This window comes from Perca fluviatilis, chromosome 14, assembly GCF_010015445.1.
Source record: "Perca fluviatilis chromosome 14, GENO_Pfluv_1.0, whole genome shotgun sequence".
NCBI lineage: Eukaryota > Metazoa > Chordata > Actinopteri > Perciformes > Percidae > Perca > Perca fluviatilis.
Window position 1 is genome coordinate 12,327,323 of NC_053125.1, and position 15,207 is coordinate 12,342,529.

Consider the following 15,207-nt stretch of genomic DNA (forward strand, 5'->3'; position numbering starts at 1 on the left):
CAGTGTTAACTTAACTGACAATGGCTTGTTTGGGGGGAAATGTATTGAGTAATTTTGGGTGTGATCAGTACAGTAACCCCTTACAACTGAATCTTTCCATTTCCGCTGAACAGCCGTGCCCTCGCAGTATACATAAGCTGACCGTAGTAGACCGCAGGAGAAGCTACTTTTGGCTCTGCTGTTGCTTTGGAGCTAAATGATTTTTCCTGAGATAACAGAGTGCTTGTAAGCTGGGCCAACAGGGAGCCCTAATGCATCAACAAACACATGAAATGCTGTCCCTCACTGTTGCTGGGCCTAGATGGGAATGACCTGCCATGCTCTTGAATACAATGAACAAATACAAGTTCCTGGAGCACAAGTGTACATGCAAGCAGAATTAGAAGAATGCAACAGATATCCATTTAGGAATATCACTATAGACACAGAGTAAACACTACATTATTTACGTGACAGTCAAAACACACACACACACACACACACACACACACACACACACACACACACACACACACACACACACACACACACACACACACACACACACACACACACACACACACACACACACAGGGCATAAAGTTAGACAAACAGTTAGTGGACTCACACATGTTGTCAGATAAATCTCCCATGGCGTGTTTAAGAGTTCAAATGGCGCCTCTGATCTGTCTCTTTAATACAAAGGGAATGTGAAGGACGAACTGTGCCAACTCACCCCCCTCACCTGCTCACCCACCAGGCACCCCCTCCCTTCAAATGCCACTTTGGCTGCGTCCCAGATGTCAGGGACATCATTCATCAATCATCTCGACGTGCAATCATTGTCGCAAGTCTTAGGAATCATCCACCATTATTGGCGTCAACTACCGAGGCTCAAGACACTCATTTTTTTGCGTGTCTATCCTGCTGAGATGCATTTTTATGTAATTAAGATCTTGATAGCAGATTGACCTTTGCTAAGAGATCTTTTTCCGCTGTAGTTCGTAGAGCATCTTTCAGGGTTGTTGTCCGTCAATCTTCTGGGATAATTGCACCGTCTGGAGCCTCTGCATATTGACAAGACAATGGGCGGACAACATTAAGCTGTCACATTATGTTGACAGTGTCATCGTAAACCGGTGGGGAAATACATTGCCGTCTCTGATCTTCTGTGGGTGTCTCAGCTATGGTTCCCTGGGGTGATTGTCATATTTAGAGGACCCTAGACAAATCACTGGGTTTCCCCAGCCCGTCTGTCAGAGCGATGATGATGTTGTGGTTTGTTTGGCTGCAGAAGAATGTCGAGTCAAGTGTGGATGTCTTGGACTGTCTGCCAAACGGAAACTTGGGCCCTTTTTATAAAAGTGAATCATGTTATTGTTAGCATTTGTTCTGGTGCTGTAGGACAAACTGAACCTGACCGTTCACAAAAAAACATGGCAATTTACTGGCCAAAGATGCCTGTATATGAAGGGTTGTTACCCCAAATGAAATTGCTTTATGATGAATATCTAAGACTCTATTACAAATTCATTATAAAACATGTCAAATTGCTCTTTAAAGAAATATCCGGTCTCTCCAGTGTTAAGAATATGCAGATTGATAATCAATTTTAACAATTACGAATTTAATTTTTTGTGTTGTCCTTGCATACATACAAGACACTTGTAAGTGCAGAGGCTCTTATACTGTAAGTTAACAAAAAATAACATGTCATCATTAGATAGATCCATATCTAAGATGAATAAAAATTGAGAAAAGCAAACACTTCATGTAATAATCTTAATTATAGGTTTACCAGCATAAATGCAGTGATCATGTATCGTATGTTGGCTTTAAAAAACTTGATCACCATACACATTCTCAAGAAAATCACTAGGGGCCAACATTTTATGATTTGGGTTCTATAATTTATAAAAATTATGGCTACAGCTCCTGAGTGTTGAAGGATGTGGTCACTACCATGCACACACTAAAGAGAAAGCAATTGAAAGAAAGTTTAGGTCTAAGTAACAGGCAGAAAAACTTGCTGGTAAACATCCAAAATACTTTCCACTTTGTGCCCAGTGTGCAGCTGGCTGCTAATAATGCAAAACACAGTTGAAGAATGGAGTGTGGATTATGGAGCGGAGGGCTGGAGAGTTAAAGATGCCACGCCACAGGCAGGGCAGCATTTCATTATTTGCCTCGCTGCCAGCCAGATGAGATCAGGGCTTGAGAATATGGAAATTAAGATTGTTCGATGGTCAGGCAACTCCACAAATGAGGGGCTTAATTTGGGAGCAGTTATGCAGCAGCGATTCAGTGGTAACCGCAGACGGCGCTCAAGAGAAGACCAGGGCTCTCGTGGCACATGTTGATGTCGGTGAAAATGGTTTAGGAAACTCGGCGGAACAAATTTGTTGGCCCTTGCTGTGGTATAAGAATGGGGTCTTCACAGATTGCAACTTTTCTCTCATGTACTAGTAAAGAGTCCTTTGCAGTACCTTGTTGAACACCACCAAGGTTTAATCTGTTTGGCCCCTCAGTGATGTGTGGTCATGATTCAGGCCAACAGCTTGCCAGGTTTGTTCTTTGTCTTTTTCAAAGAAAACAGCGATTACTGGATTGGTCTTCTGGGAGGTCTGGCATGGATGGCTTTGCATGAATTTCATGGTGGTATCCATGTTTGGGTCATTGCCATTGTCAATTCTGCACAGGCTTACAATGGGAAGTTATGTTGAATAAATGGGTACAATTGGAGAATTGACCAGATCTGAGAGTGCTACTTGATTTCTGGCCCCTGAAAAAAAACGGCCAAAAATGTACCAAAATCTGGAATGGGCTTCACCACAAGTCAATATTCATAAGGAATATTATTGACATTTTTCTGACATACTGGCAATGGACTTCAAATTTCTGAATTACTTTTTATTGTGGGTTTGTTTGATATTTAAGACCCTATACTATACATTGTTAAATTTCCGAAATGTGTTAAAAAGACACAAAAAAGTGGACAGTGCACTTTTTATTGAAGATATCATTTCTGTTTATCTTTGAAGACTGACACCGTAAAATGGTACGTTTGTGCTCCCAGGTCAGTATGAACTTCTAATCAGCTGGTCGAATGATCTCAAACTTATACTCCTACTCATTCATTATGACATGTTGGACAGTTTGGTTCACAAAAATTATACCGATGCTCATTAACTAGAGCATTATATTGAATGTCATAAAGTATAAAATGAATGCAATAAAAGTAAAAAAATGTGCCGTATCAAAATCTTTTTTGATTTAATGGAAAATAGTTACAAATATTTAATTATACCTCTCTAATAAGGGAAATGACTAAAACCTGAATGGAAAGTTAAAGGAGCATTCCTGGGGCGCCACTACAAAACCCATATAAACTGTAATCATCAATCATCCAGTGACAGTCACCTTTATGTGTGAAATTACCCTGGTGTTTTGAATCAGTCGTGCAGCAGCACACATGTACTGAACAGTGAACTCGTTGGCCCGCTACATGTGGAACATTGCGTTGTAATTGTGCCACCCAGCTGTCAATTTTAATCCTTCTACGAATTGATATGATGAAGAAGAACAGATGTTTGTATTTGTGTGTGTGTGTGTGTGTGTGCAGTATACAGTTATGACTGAAACTCTGAATGGAAATCCACTGCTTAGTTATGGCTCTCTTGACATACCGCTACACCATTCATCTTTGTAGCCGCTTTTGTCAGGGCGGGCGGTCTTTGTGTTCACACACTGGCCATCACACACAGCTTAATTACTAAAAGTAAGCGGTCACAGTTACTTAACGCCACTGGGAGAGCCTCAGAACGGCCAGAGGATCAATCTGACTAATGGAAAGCTGTGATGGAGAGCTGTAACACAGCTGCTGCCGACTCCACTCTGCCCGTGTCTGATGATTGGACTGCTGCCAGTGTTGCGTTAATGTGATAGTATGAAGCGTTCACTCTCTCACTATACAGCAGGGATGGTTCTCAGTGATGCTTTCAGTTAGTTACACTGTGTGTATTTGCTGGATATTGGACTGAATACAGGTGTTTCACACTTGGTTATATATACACACTTATTTACACCAAACATGCAGTATGTTAGAGTGATGGATATCAACACGAATGTATGTTTCCCACGTTCACCATCTTACTGTAGTTTAGTATGTTAGTATGCTAACACTTGCCAATTAGCATTAAACACGTAATTAGTCATAAGCCAAAGTATTGTATAAATTAAAACCTTTTACCTGATGATTGCACTAGTGAATGGATCACCAAAGTCATTGGATTCATCCTCTGGGAGCCATGAATATCTGTACAAAATGTCCAATTCATCTAAGATGCTGAGATATTTCACTGGATAAGTGAAACTTTTGACTTGGTGGCCCAAGATGAAAGGTCATGATATTACCAAATTCATTAGGATACATCCTTTAGGGACCATTTCATGTTTTTACAAAATTTCATGGCAATCCATCTGATTGTTGTTGAGATGGTTAACCCTGGAGCCACACCGCTAGCATGGCTGAAATGTAAGGGACTGTTCGTTATTTATTTAAGGGGCCACTGGAGGAGTTTTGGGACCTTTCGTCAAAAAAGACTTGACCCTCCCTTCGCCGACAATAGATTTTGTATGACCCTCCAAAATGATTAGTAAAAGAGGCATGACCCTCCCCAGCATTTGATTGATGCTTTCTATACTGGTTTGCGCTTGGTAAAGAGGTACAGATGCCCATTGTTTGTTTACAGCTATGAGATACGCGGCTTAACCTCTGCTTTCTCATCTGACGCATCACACTCCTCTGTTATGGTGTGTTGGCCATTTCAGTAGATTTACTCACTAACCTTGTTGGGGAAACACAATAAGCATGGAAACTAAATGCACACTTCCTGCATTACTGCATTACTTCAAATACTAAGTTACTCCTCTAGTAAACTATTATTCACATGAAATAAAACAATAAAACATTGAGACCATTCAACAAAGCACACATGGGTAATAATCAATCGCCAATCGCGACACGGCTGTCTTGGAACGCAGTAGACAGACGGTGGCGGAATAATTCAAATGTAACAGTGAACAATCAGTGTTCGACCTACAGTCTGTTGTGATGGCTCTCCAAACGCAGCGCAATCACACCATAAAACGTTAAGAAAAAAGACCCGTATTTTGCCGTAATCCAATGAAAAAAAGTAATCCACAGCGATCAGTAGATCCACAAAAAATGTCACGGTGTATCCAGCAAGGCCTACGCGTGTCACATTCACCAGCCAGCTCCACACAGGTGAACGAGGCCTCTCCACTTCGCCGTTTAAACAAAGTGGAATAAACGTATAAAAGTCCAAATAGACACAAAACGCGCAATCAAGCTGACAACAAATTTATATACATGGCATTTAGGAAACCTTTATGGCAACGCTGGCATGGCAAGATGTCCAGTGCAACGGTCATTTTCGTTTTTGCGTCCTGCTGCTCCCATCGCCAGCCAGGTAATATTTTTTTTTTTACTAAAGCAGTATATGAAATCAGATGTATTACCTACCACCATTTAGTTGTTTTGTGTTATTTAAAATATTTATAAAATATCTGGTCATGCCAAACGTAATCATATTTTAAACAATGCAATTACTCGTTTCAGCCGCCAGGGGGGCAGTGCTCCTCTTGCCCCCAGCAAACTCCACATATGCGGTCAGACCCATCTGCTAGGGGGCTGATGGGGGGCCGAGACTGAGAGCTAAATGGAAAAATATGCACCAAACAAGCCACTTTGAAATGTTGCTCTTTTCATGAATACAAAAAAAAAAACCCTCCCAGAGTAAAAGATTTTGGGCGACCCGCCCCCCAGCAAAGAATAAAAAGACATGACCCTCCCCTATATTCCTCTGGTGGTCCATTCCATAAATACCGAACGGTCCCTAAGGGGATTTTAAAGGAACAATTCAACTCTCCTCTCCTCTCATTAATTATATTTTATGCATGTGTACAAGGGCTTTGACAGGTAAGCCTTTCCCTGAATAAATAGATAAGACCCTAAAGCTCTTTATATAAATATAATTTATCACACAAGATGTAATATTAAATGGGTTTTAATTTTTAATTGTTGCACCAGTGCAGGGAATTGGCCACAGACAGAGGCTTTATTCAGTATGATCCTGGTGTATTTATTTTTGCTCAAATTTCCACAGATAAGGTTGCTGTATTTCTCTTCATCTCTAAATTGATTACATTTGGAAGCTCCTCTTTGTGGGAAACTAAATGATGGATTTAGCCAATCTGCTTTTAAGCATAAGGTCGGTAAAGCCTGAGGAGGGGAAGATGGATGATTTGGGGAAACTGACTCTGTCTCACCCTGTGTAAATGTGATTTGGTCATGATTGTCCACCCTCGCTTGCTTGAGTTTCACACTTTTACATAACCTCCCCGCCTGCGTTACAAGCTGGAATCAGATATAACAAAAGGGCCAAGGCCATCCATCATGAGCAGAGGCGGTAGTTAGAGGAAAAAAGTGTCTTTTTGTGTTTTTAAGTGGGTGTGATGGAAGATTCAAACTGGGTGGATGTTTTTTATTTTTTTAAGATTATTTTTTTGGGGGACATTTTTAGGCCTTTATTTCCACAGGACAGCTGAAGACATGAAAGGGGAGAGAGAGGGGGAATGACATGCAGCAAAAGGGCCACACGTCAGAATTGAACCCGCGGCCGCTGCGTCAAGGAGTAAACCTCTATATATGTGCGCCTGCTCTACCAGCTGAGCTAACCCGGCCACCTGGGTGGATGTTTTAAAGCAGACCTGTTAGGTCAACACCAAGTTGAGCTGAGCTCTCTCAGCTCATGTTACAGGAAATGACATGTGATGTGTCCGTCACTCTTCCCTTAAAGCAACACTAGAGCACTTTTCCCGCTTCGGTCCCCCAACAGGTTGGAAGCGGAATTGTCCATTACCACTGTCGTAATGTCTCATTATGTCTCATTCGAACTACAGATCTGCTACCCGATCTGGCAAACTTGCATAATGTAATGTAATGGACAATTCCGCTTCCAACCTGTAGGGGGACCGAAGCGGGAAACGTTCTCTAGTGTTGCTTTAATAACATCGCCATGGGGACTCATGTGGGCCTGTTGGTGTTTTCCTGCTGCTTTTACTGTATGTACTGTAAGACCCAGGGGCTGATGCATAGACTGTATACGTGAAGCCATAATCTCTCGATTGCCCCCCTGGTGGCTGGCTGCAGTATAGGTCCTAAATCCTGCCCCCTTAATGTTGGCGGATGGGACATAGACCAAACCAAAGAATCAAAGTAGATGTCAAATACATTTTTCCCAAAGATTTTTTCCGTCATTTTAGGTACTTTAGGTAGGTTTGTTCAAGTGTTCATTTTTCTGATAAGTTTGTTTTTATTAGTTATTTGATGCTATAAAAACGGGGTAAAAGTCATGATTAACGCGATTGGTCGAGTGGGTGTATGGGCGGGACTTTGAATCTGTGGCTCCACTGCCCGATCACTAATGCGTAGACCCTGGCTCCAAAATTACAAGATTGCAACGCTCGTATTCGGGCTTTTAAAAATCATCAGAACAGAAAAAGTCTCTAAACTCTTTTTAGTTGGAAAAAAATTGAAAGTAATACAATGTAGCTATTTGAATTGGTAATTTACTGGTTTATTAGTTTTCTTGTCTGGTTAGCTCCCACAGTCTGTCTCGTTCATATATCAGTGTGTCTGAAATTGTTCAATATATTGCCATGTTCCTTCAGGCTGCTTGAATATTTTTTGCATGGAGAGAAATGCTGCTATCCAGCTTCCTACGGAGGCCTAACCACTACATCAGAATGACATTTTCTGCACAGCTGCTTTGCTTGTGTGTTTTTCTTTCACAACCTCAAAAGAGACCAAACCGGATCTTTGTAGTCTGCTTATTTTCTGTATCACATCAACACATTCCCTGTGGTGCTGCTACTCTGCAGAATTATCCCATTCACTTTCCAATCATGTATGTATTGTATTCAGAAAAAAACCACTTGATTTTGCAGTCTTCTGGTACTTGCTTTGTCATGGTGCACCATCCTGTTCTTTAAGCTGTCAAAACTCTTTTGAGGGCCTCATTAAAAACCTCCACATTAAGTATAATAGTGGTCGTTACCTGAGAGGGGAAACCGCACCGTGTCTGGTGCAGCGATTAATGTTAGCGGTGGAACTATTTTTGCATTGAGATGTCTCCCTGCTGGCTAATGGGATACAAAAGGCTTCAGCACTGGGTTTCAAAGCTTCATGTGTTTGATTGCAAGCCAAGAGAAGTCAGTACTGGGGTGTCCCACCACACAATTGGCTACCAACTAAAGTAGAAACTCCATGATGAGCCCCATCGTCAGCAGGTGGACTAACCTGTCTACTTAGCAGGAAATATGCTACTTGCTAATGTTGCACATTTGGACTGGTCAAGCGATCAAGTTGCAGTCAGCTTGTGGTCAGCTCAGGATTGAAGAATCATGATTCATTGTAAGGGCACAGCCGGTGCAAGCATTACAGTATTTGGTCTCTGTTTGTATTGCAGGCTGATAGTCTGCGGTCAGAAAGGGATTCTCACAAAAGCCAACGGATAGTCGAAGAAAAATGGCTGGTGACAACTATGGTATTAAATGATCAATGATGAGTTATCCCGGTGCCTTTTTATATACAGAAAAACCACGGGATACAGTTGGTGGACAGACCTTTAAAATCACTCGCACATTATAACGGGTACTGTTTCTGTAATCATCTATTTTGACCATCTACCTTCTTATCAACTGAAGACACATATTATGGCACGGACATGAGAGTGGCATCTTCTCATCCAGCTCTTTGCCAGGAAGTGAATTAATAATAATAATTTTTCCTTTTGTGTAGGAATTTGTTCCTCACGCTTTTTATGCTGTCATTAAAAGTGAATGTCACTGAAAAAGATCACATTTAATATTCACACGATTCAAGAATACTTAAAGTATATTTATAAAATAATGGCGTATACATACACGTTTATACATATTTACAAAGCCTTAAATAGTCCACTTGATGTTTATAAATGTGACCAACAGTCACATTGGCAGTATTAATGACAGCCGGTAACAGTTGAGTCTGGGAGGTGTCGATGTCTTGCTGACTGCTTCCTGTCAGATGATGAACAGAACATCTATTAGAGAAAAACCAATAGAGTTAGAACTGCTGCATCCAGTTATATTTAGCGTGATTCTGCTGTGTTGATTGATGTTGCAGTGTGCAGGCTAAAGTCCAGCTACAAGTTACGATCCTCAGTGTGTAAACCATGCGCAAGGGTTTACAACATACGTCACTCAGGCACCGTTGCTTACGTCTGAGGTGTGACTGTTGGTGTCTTGAAAAGCCTTTTACTAAGCCGACACTGATAAAGGTGGCCATTTGAGATTTTTATGTTCTGCTTTGACGTATTTGTAATAGACCCTTGCAACACACCCTGGATCAACAACACCTCCTTTAATGTTCCGTAATTTTACAAAGTCTGCGAAATTAGGTTTTTATTTTATTTTTTTGTGTTTTATGCAGTGCAGAACATCTTTTTTGAAACTTAAGTATTAATGGGTACATAAGTGCTACGCATGTAACAAAATCTTAAGAGCCAGTAGGATACAATAAAAAAAATTTTAAAATAAAAAAATTTGAAAGTAGGCAGCAATTTAATCAGAATCTCTATTAATTATTATATAGTTCCCCTGGAAAAGGGTACACTATTCTGAATTTCCAATAATTTTGTATTGCAATGATGAAAAACAAGAAGGCTCTCACCTCTTTCTCCTCATTTGCTGTCTTGAAGACAAATATATATGTTGCGTGCTGGAAGTAGCCTTCAAGTTCCTGGCAAGTATCAAAAACGTCCCTGTGACCTGTCCTCACAAAGGCCATCTCCGGAGGGTACCGGTCTTTGGAGCTCCTCTTCCTCACACTCTGGTATTTTGGGGCTTCTTCACCATGTATGTACCTGCACTGGACAGGTGAGAGGCTGCAATGTTCAGGTGAAAGGATCGATCCCACTGCCATGGCTTTTAATGAGCAGAAGTAAACCGGTCACATCCGAATGTGTTCTTGCTTGTGTTGGTTGTTTAAGCAGTACTGAACAGCTTGTCATACAGTGTCTGGAGTAGAGTGAAGAAATGGTGTTGCTGCAATTCAAGTGCTAAGCGGGCAAAGTGTAGTTTTCGTTGAGGATATCAATCCATCAGCATTCTTATCCTCTCCGTCTCAAGTTTATAAGACATCTGCCTAATGTAATTCTTGTATATGACATTATCTCTCTGACGTCTGTATGTTCCTTTCAAACCATAAATGGCTGTGATGCACCAAACAGTTAATGTGAATGATTGTCTGTCCATATTAGCCCTGTGATAGACGACCTGTTCAGGGTGAACCCAGCTGTTTCTTACCCAATTAGATAGGGCTGCAGCCCTACATGACCCTGCACAGGATAAGTGTGCGTAGATCATGTATGAAAGGATGGTGCGTCAAATGTTCTAGATTTGTAATAACATTTTAATGGCACAACCAGCTGTTAAGGATATTATCACCTTAAATTATGTTATACTAATGTCTAGTAGACACTGAACACAATTGGCGTTCTTTTGGAGACGTGTTTCTGGCCACCTGATGAATGTTAGTCCAATATTCACTCTCCTTTTAGCTCTGTTTTGATCTCCACCAACTCCTGAGGTGAATATTTGACTCTTAGCTGCTAAATGCTCCACTATGTCCACCAACTAGTTGCTAACTGTGCTTATTAGCATTAGCAACTTTATACCTGCTGAACATCAGCGTGTCAGCATTGTCAGCTGTTTAGCTGGTGTTAGAAGTTGTTTGGTGCAGAATGTGACAAAGGTTAGCTGTTCATTTTAACGTGTTATACTTTATGATCAGTGTCATATAAAACAAAATAAAAATCCCAGTCAATAATTACATAAAAGATTTTTGATAGGGCTACCCTCCTCCCCTCACTTGAAACTGCCTTTCTCTTCCATTTGGTTTTCACTTTTAACTGATCTGTTCCTGCATTATGTTCTGCACCAGTTTCCTATTTCAACAGCAAATGCATCAAATGAAATAAGTAACGTACTGTTTCATAAGGACTTTGAAAGGCTGTGTCAAAGAATTGCTCATGCATCATTAGGAAGATGCCACGCATCATTATGAGACATTAAAACACGGTGACAGTGCCAGGACATTTTTTTCATCTATCAAAGGTAGATCCTGCCCCCGTCCTTCCCCCTTGAGGCTTCATTCCTTGTGCTGTTCAAGATGAGAAGTGGTTTGAGTTAAAGAGGGCAGCAACAAGACAAGTTGAGCTCCTTGCCACTCTTCTTCTCATGTGTGCAGGACAGCCTGCACTCGGGAAACGGATATCAGTAAATCAAGTTGAGAGTAATCTGGCAGAGAAACTGGGGAGAAGGTACATCTTCAAAGGGATTCTGAGGAAGAACATTAAGAAAACTAAATAATCCATCAGGAATCAGAGAATGTGATGAAAGCGGTGTTTCCCAGAGAGCTTAGTCATGAGCTGTTGCATTTGCAGGTATCCTGTGTGAACTCCTTAAGGGAAAATTGTAACCATCAGTGTTTTCTTCCTCTTTAGCACAGAAGGGTGTCTTGTTGCCTGGGATGAGCCAAGACTCTGTCATGGCCTTTATGACCCTTACCTTTTATCAGTCCCGAAATCCTGAAGTGGCCTTGGGCTTTCGTCTGTAATGAGCAAATATTAAACAAAGTGCCCCATAATCCCGTGGTTCCTTCTTTTTGAGTGAAAAAAAATCCTCTAACTGATCGATGTGTGGGGGCCAGGGAAAGATATGGCATAATGTCCTTGGATGAGAAAAAGGGCACCTTTTTTTCCCAAGCTTATGTAAGAGGAGGGGAGAAGGAGAGGAAAAGAAGGCCACAATGTTTCCTCTTCCAAAATGTGTTAAGTGAAAGCTCACATAAATCCCCTTGAAAGTGGATTAGCAAAAATATCTTTTCCTCTTAGGTTTCATTCAGACAGGAGCCAGTCTTGGAAAAGGGGTGTCCTTATCTAAACATTGGACGGAATCTTATTAATCAAAGGCAGCAGTGCGCGAAACGTAAGTCTAGGTTTTGGCCTAGTGCAGCATGGTTAAAGTCACTCGCTTTTCACAGTTTCCACCCAAACAGTGGAAGCTGGCACCACGTTATAGGAAAGCTCAATTATAATATCAGGTTGGTGTTATTACTGTTGATTATGTGCTTTTGAAGACCCGACTTGCCCCTGAGTTCACTTCCTCTCCTCTTCCCTGGTTGAGACGTGCTCTTTGAAATCAAACTCGCCTTGGAGGTTAATGAATCACCGGCCTGGTTGCCTGTTTTACTTTCACCCTTGCCCTTTGTCACATTGATGCACACATACACACTCGCGCACACATTGGATTTGAGCCTCACATGTGTAATTTTGAAAATTTGGGATGCCCGTTGGAGTTGGTTCTTTCAATCACGGGCCGCCCTGCAAACCAGCAGTCTGTTTTCTTAACCTCTGTCATGTTCATTTCAAATAAACTCAAACATTGCCTGAGTTAGTGCATGCTTGTAAATAATCTAACACATTCATTAGATCCCAGAGACGAAAAGGACTCCATATATTGGTGTTGAAGAGGGCTCCCACCCATAGTTCACAGGACTTCAAATGATAGCTATGTCTCCTAAAAATATGTTAATGCAACTTTATAGGAAACATAATGCCTGTGACATCTTTTTTTCATCAAAAAGTCTTTCATTTGTTTTTCCTACAATATCTGCTCCTGGCAACTAAAGAGTGATTAATGCTTTTATAACACTTAAACCTGCAATCATAGATTTATTTTTTTTGGCCAGTTGGGGGCAGTGCACCAAGCTGTAAACACAACATTGACATGTTATCACCCTTTTAAAGTTGTTTTGGCTACTGTGTTAGCAAAGAGTTTTCTATTTACACATTCAGCAGACACATGGCAACATAAGCATTCATTTGGAGTTGTGTTTGTGGCTACCGGGCGAGCGTAGGTCCAATATTCACTCTTCTTTTACCATCAACTCCTGAGGTTAAATATTTGGCTCTTTAGTACCTACATTTTCCACTATGTTTTCTGCTAGTCGCTTTGCCCGTTGTTTAGCGCTGGGCAGTTAGCATACAGTAGAGAGGGTTTATCTGAACCTTTTTTTAGTGAAAACAGCTGCCTGCTTTAAACAGGGTTTATGAGAGCGATAAAAGTAACCTTCAGGTTGCAGGCCATGAAACTAAAACAATTACCTAAAAAAATACAAGAAAAAGCTTTGGGTAGTAATTCTCTCTCTCGCCATACTCTGTGGTCGCTCTGTCGGGCTCTACTTGTGAGCTGTCAGCACCTAGAGCCACGCTGGTAGCTTTCAGTATTTGACCAAAACCTATGATATTTCCTGCTTCCTCCCTACATTTTCTTTGCTTTCACACTTCCTGTATCTAGGGAAATGCCCAGTGAATGTAATCCAGGCAGCAAATTAAATCCATTTTTATGCAGTGTATATAAATGTATTTGATAGGGGATACGGTTTGCAACTAAGGGATTTTAGTCATCTATCCCATTTTTTGACATGATAGCATAACCCAGCGCTGGACCCTCTTTGGAAGTATCCAGACCTCTGCCAGATCCTAATGGTTTAGTCCAGTGGGGGTGTGCAGGATGCTTGACATTGGCACTGGACAGCTCGCTTGTTTGCTTAGGGAAACGAGTTTGATAGATTCCCCCTTTTAAGACTCCAGCAAGTGAGAGTTTAGCTGTCATGCATCATTAGCCTGTAGCTCAGTCTGGTTCCAGCATATCGCACGTCTTTTTAAGGAAGATGGATGCAAACTTCAAAATGATAAGGAAATGGTTGTCAGATTATTCTGGTGTTAAGACACTAAAAGTGTGAGAAAATAATTTCTGTAGACAAGGGGGAATCTCTTGAGAAGTAAGCAATCGGCATGTTCATCTCAACCAGGCCTCCATTTAGCCTTGAGCAAGGACATCTGGTCACTTAGGTGGTTTTCAGTTCATCTTAGCCCACACACACACACACACACACACACACACACACACACACACACACACACACACACACACACACACACACACACACACACACACACACACACACACACACACACACACACACACACACACCAGCTTCCACATTAAGCTTCTCTTAATGTTCACATGCTTGACTTATGTTTGCTTTACCCCTGGCTTGTAGTTTTGCAACATTTTAATTTTCGGCATTGATGGCAGAGAGGACACGTTTCAGTGCAACGTTAGTCGTTTCAGTGGAGATCTCATGTTATATTTACACACCTAATAGTAGGCTGTATTTTTATAAAGGTTTTTTATATCCGTTATTTGGTTTCCCACAATGCAGTAAAGTCTCTGGGGTGTATATACTGTAGTTTAGAAGTCTGTAAACTGTTGAGTCCATCTGAGAAACGTGCTGTATTACATTTCCAGCCATGTATTTTACCAATTTCCCACAGGTATAAGATGAATTTTCAAGTTTATTCATCATCATTCATTCCTGATTTGCAGAGCCCTACACACAGAAACTTTGCAGGTGACTAATTATATATAGTCCAACGTTAAATTTGATCTTTTACTCATCTTTAAAAAAAACAGACCGTTACGTTGTGGCCCAACAGCTGCTACATGTGCAGATCCATACCCAACAAAAATGTGCTTGTACATGAGATGATCTTGGTCATCCGAGGAGGCTTAGCCCACATTTTACTGGAGTGACTTATGTGTTGTTACAGATGCCTCCGCGGTCTAAGTGACTGCAGCTAAGCAGTGGTGAGTGTAGGGCTTTAAACCAGATTTGAGTTGTCTTATTTAAGAGTCCACTCCGTATGCTCTTTCCCACACAAAGCTGGTGTAAGTTTTGCTGCGGTTGCTTAGCAGCACTTGTGTTTTTTTCGCCCCACAACTAAAAAACCTGCAACCCTCTACAACGCAAAGTACCTCAAATACCCCAAATCCACATCCCCTGCTCTGCTTCGCTCTGCCTTGGCACAAACCCGGAGAGGCAGGCAGTTGACCCGGGTCATTACATGGTGTTTATGACCCTCGGAGAGCAGCTGAGAGGCCCCTGTTCTGTGAATGTGTGCATCCTTGAGAATGCGGGCCCTGCTGTGCTGATAATGGGCCCTATCCAAGATGCCCCCCCCACCCGTCTCCCCC

The 15,207-nt window shown here is 41.5% G+C and overlaps 1 protein-coding gene across 3 annotated transcripts in view; it reads left to right on the forward strand.

Moving 5' to 3' along the window:
• LOC120572184 (ADAMTS-like protein 1) overlaps positions 1-15,207 on the forward strand; it is a 97,510-nt gene that overhangs the window by 20,255 nt on the left and 62,048 nt on the right. The gene's annotated exons all lie outside the window — the stretch shown is intronic.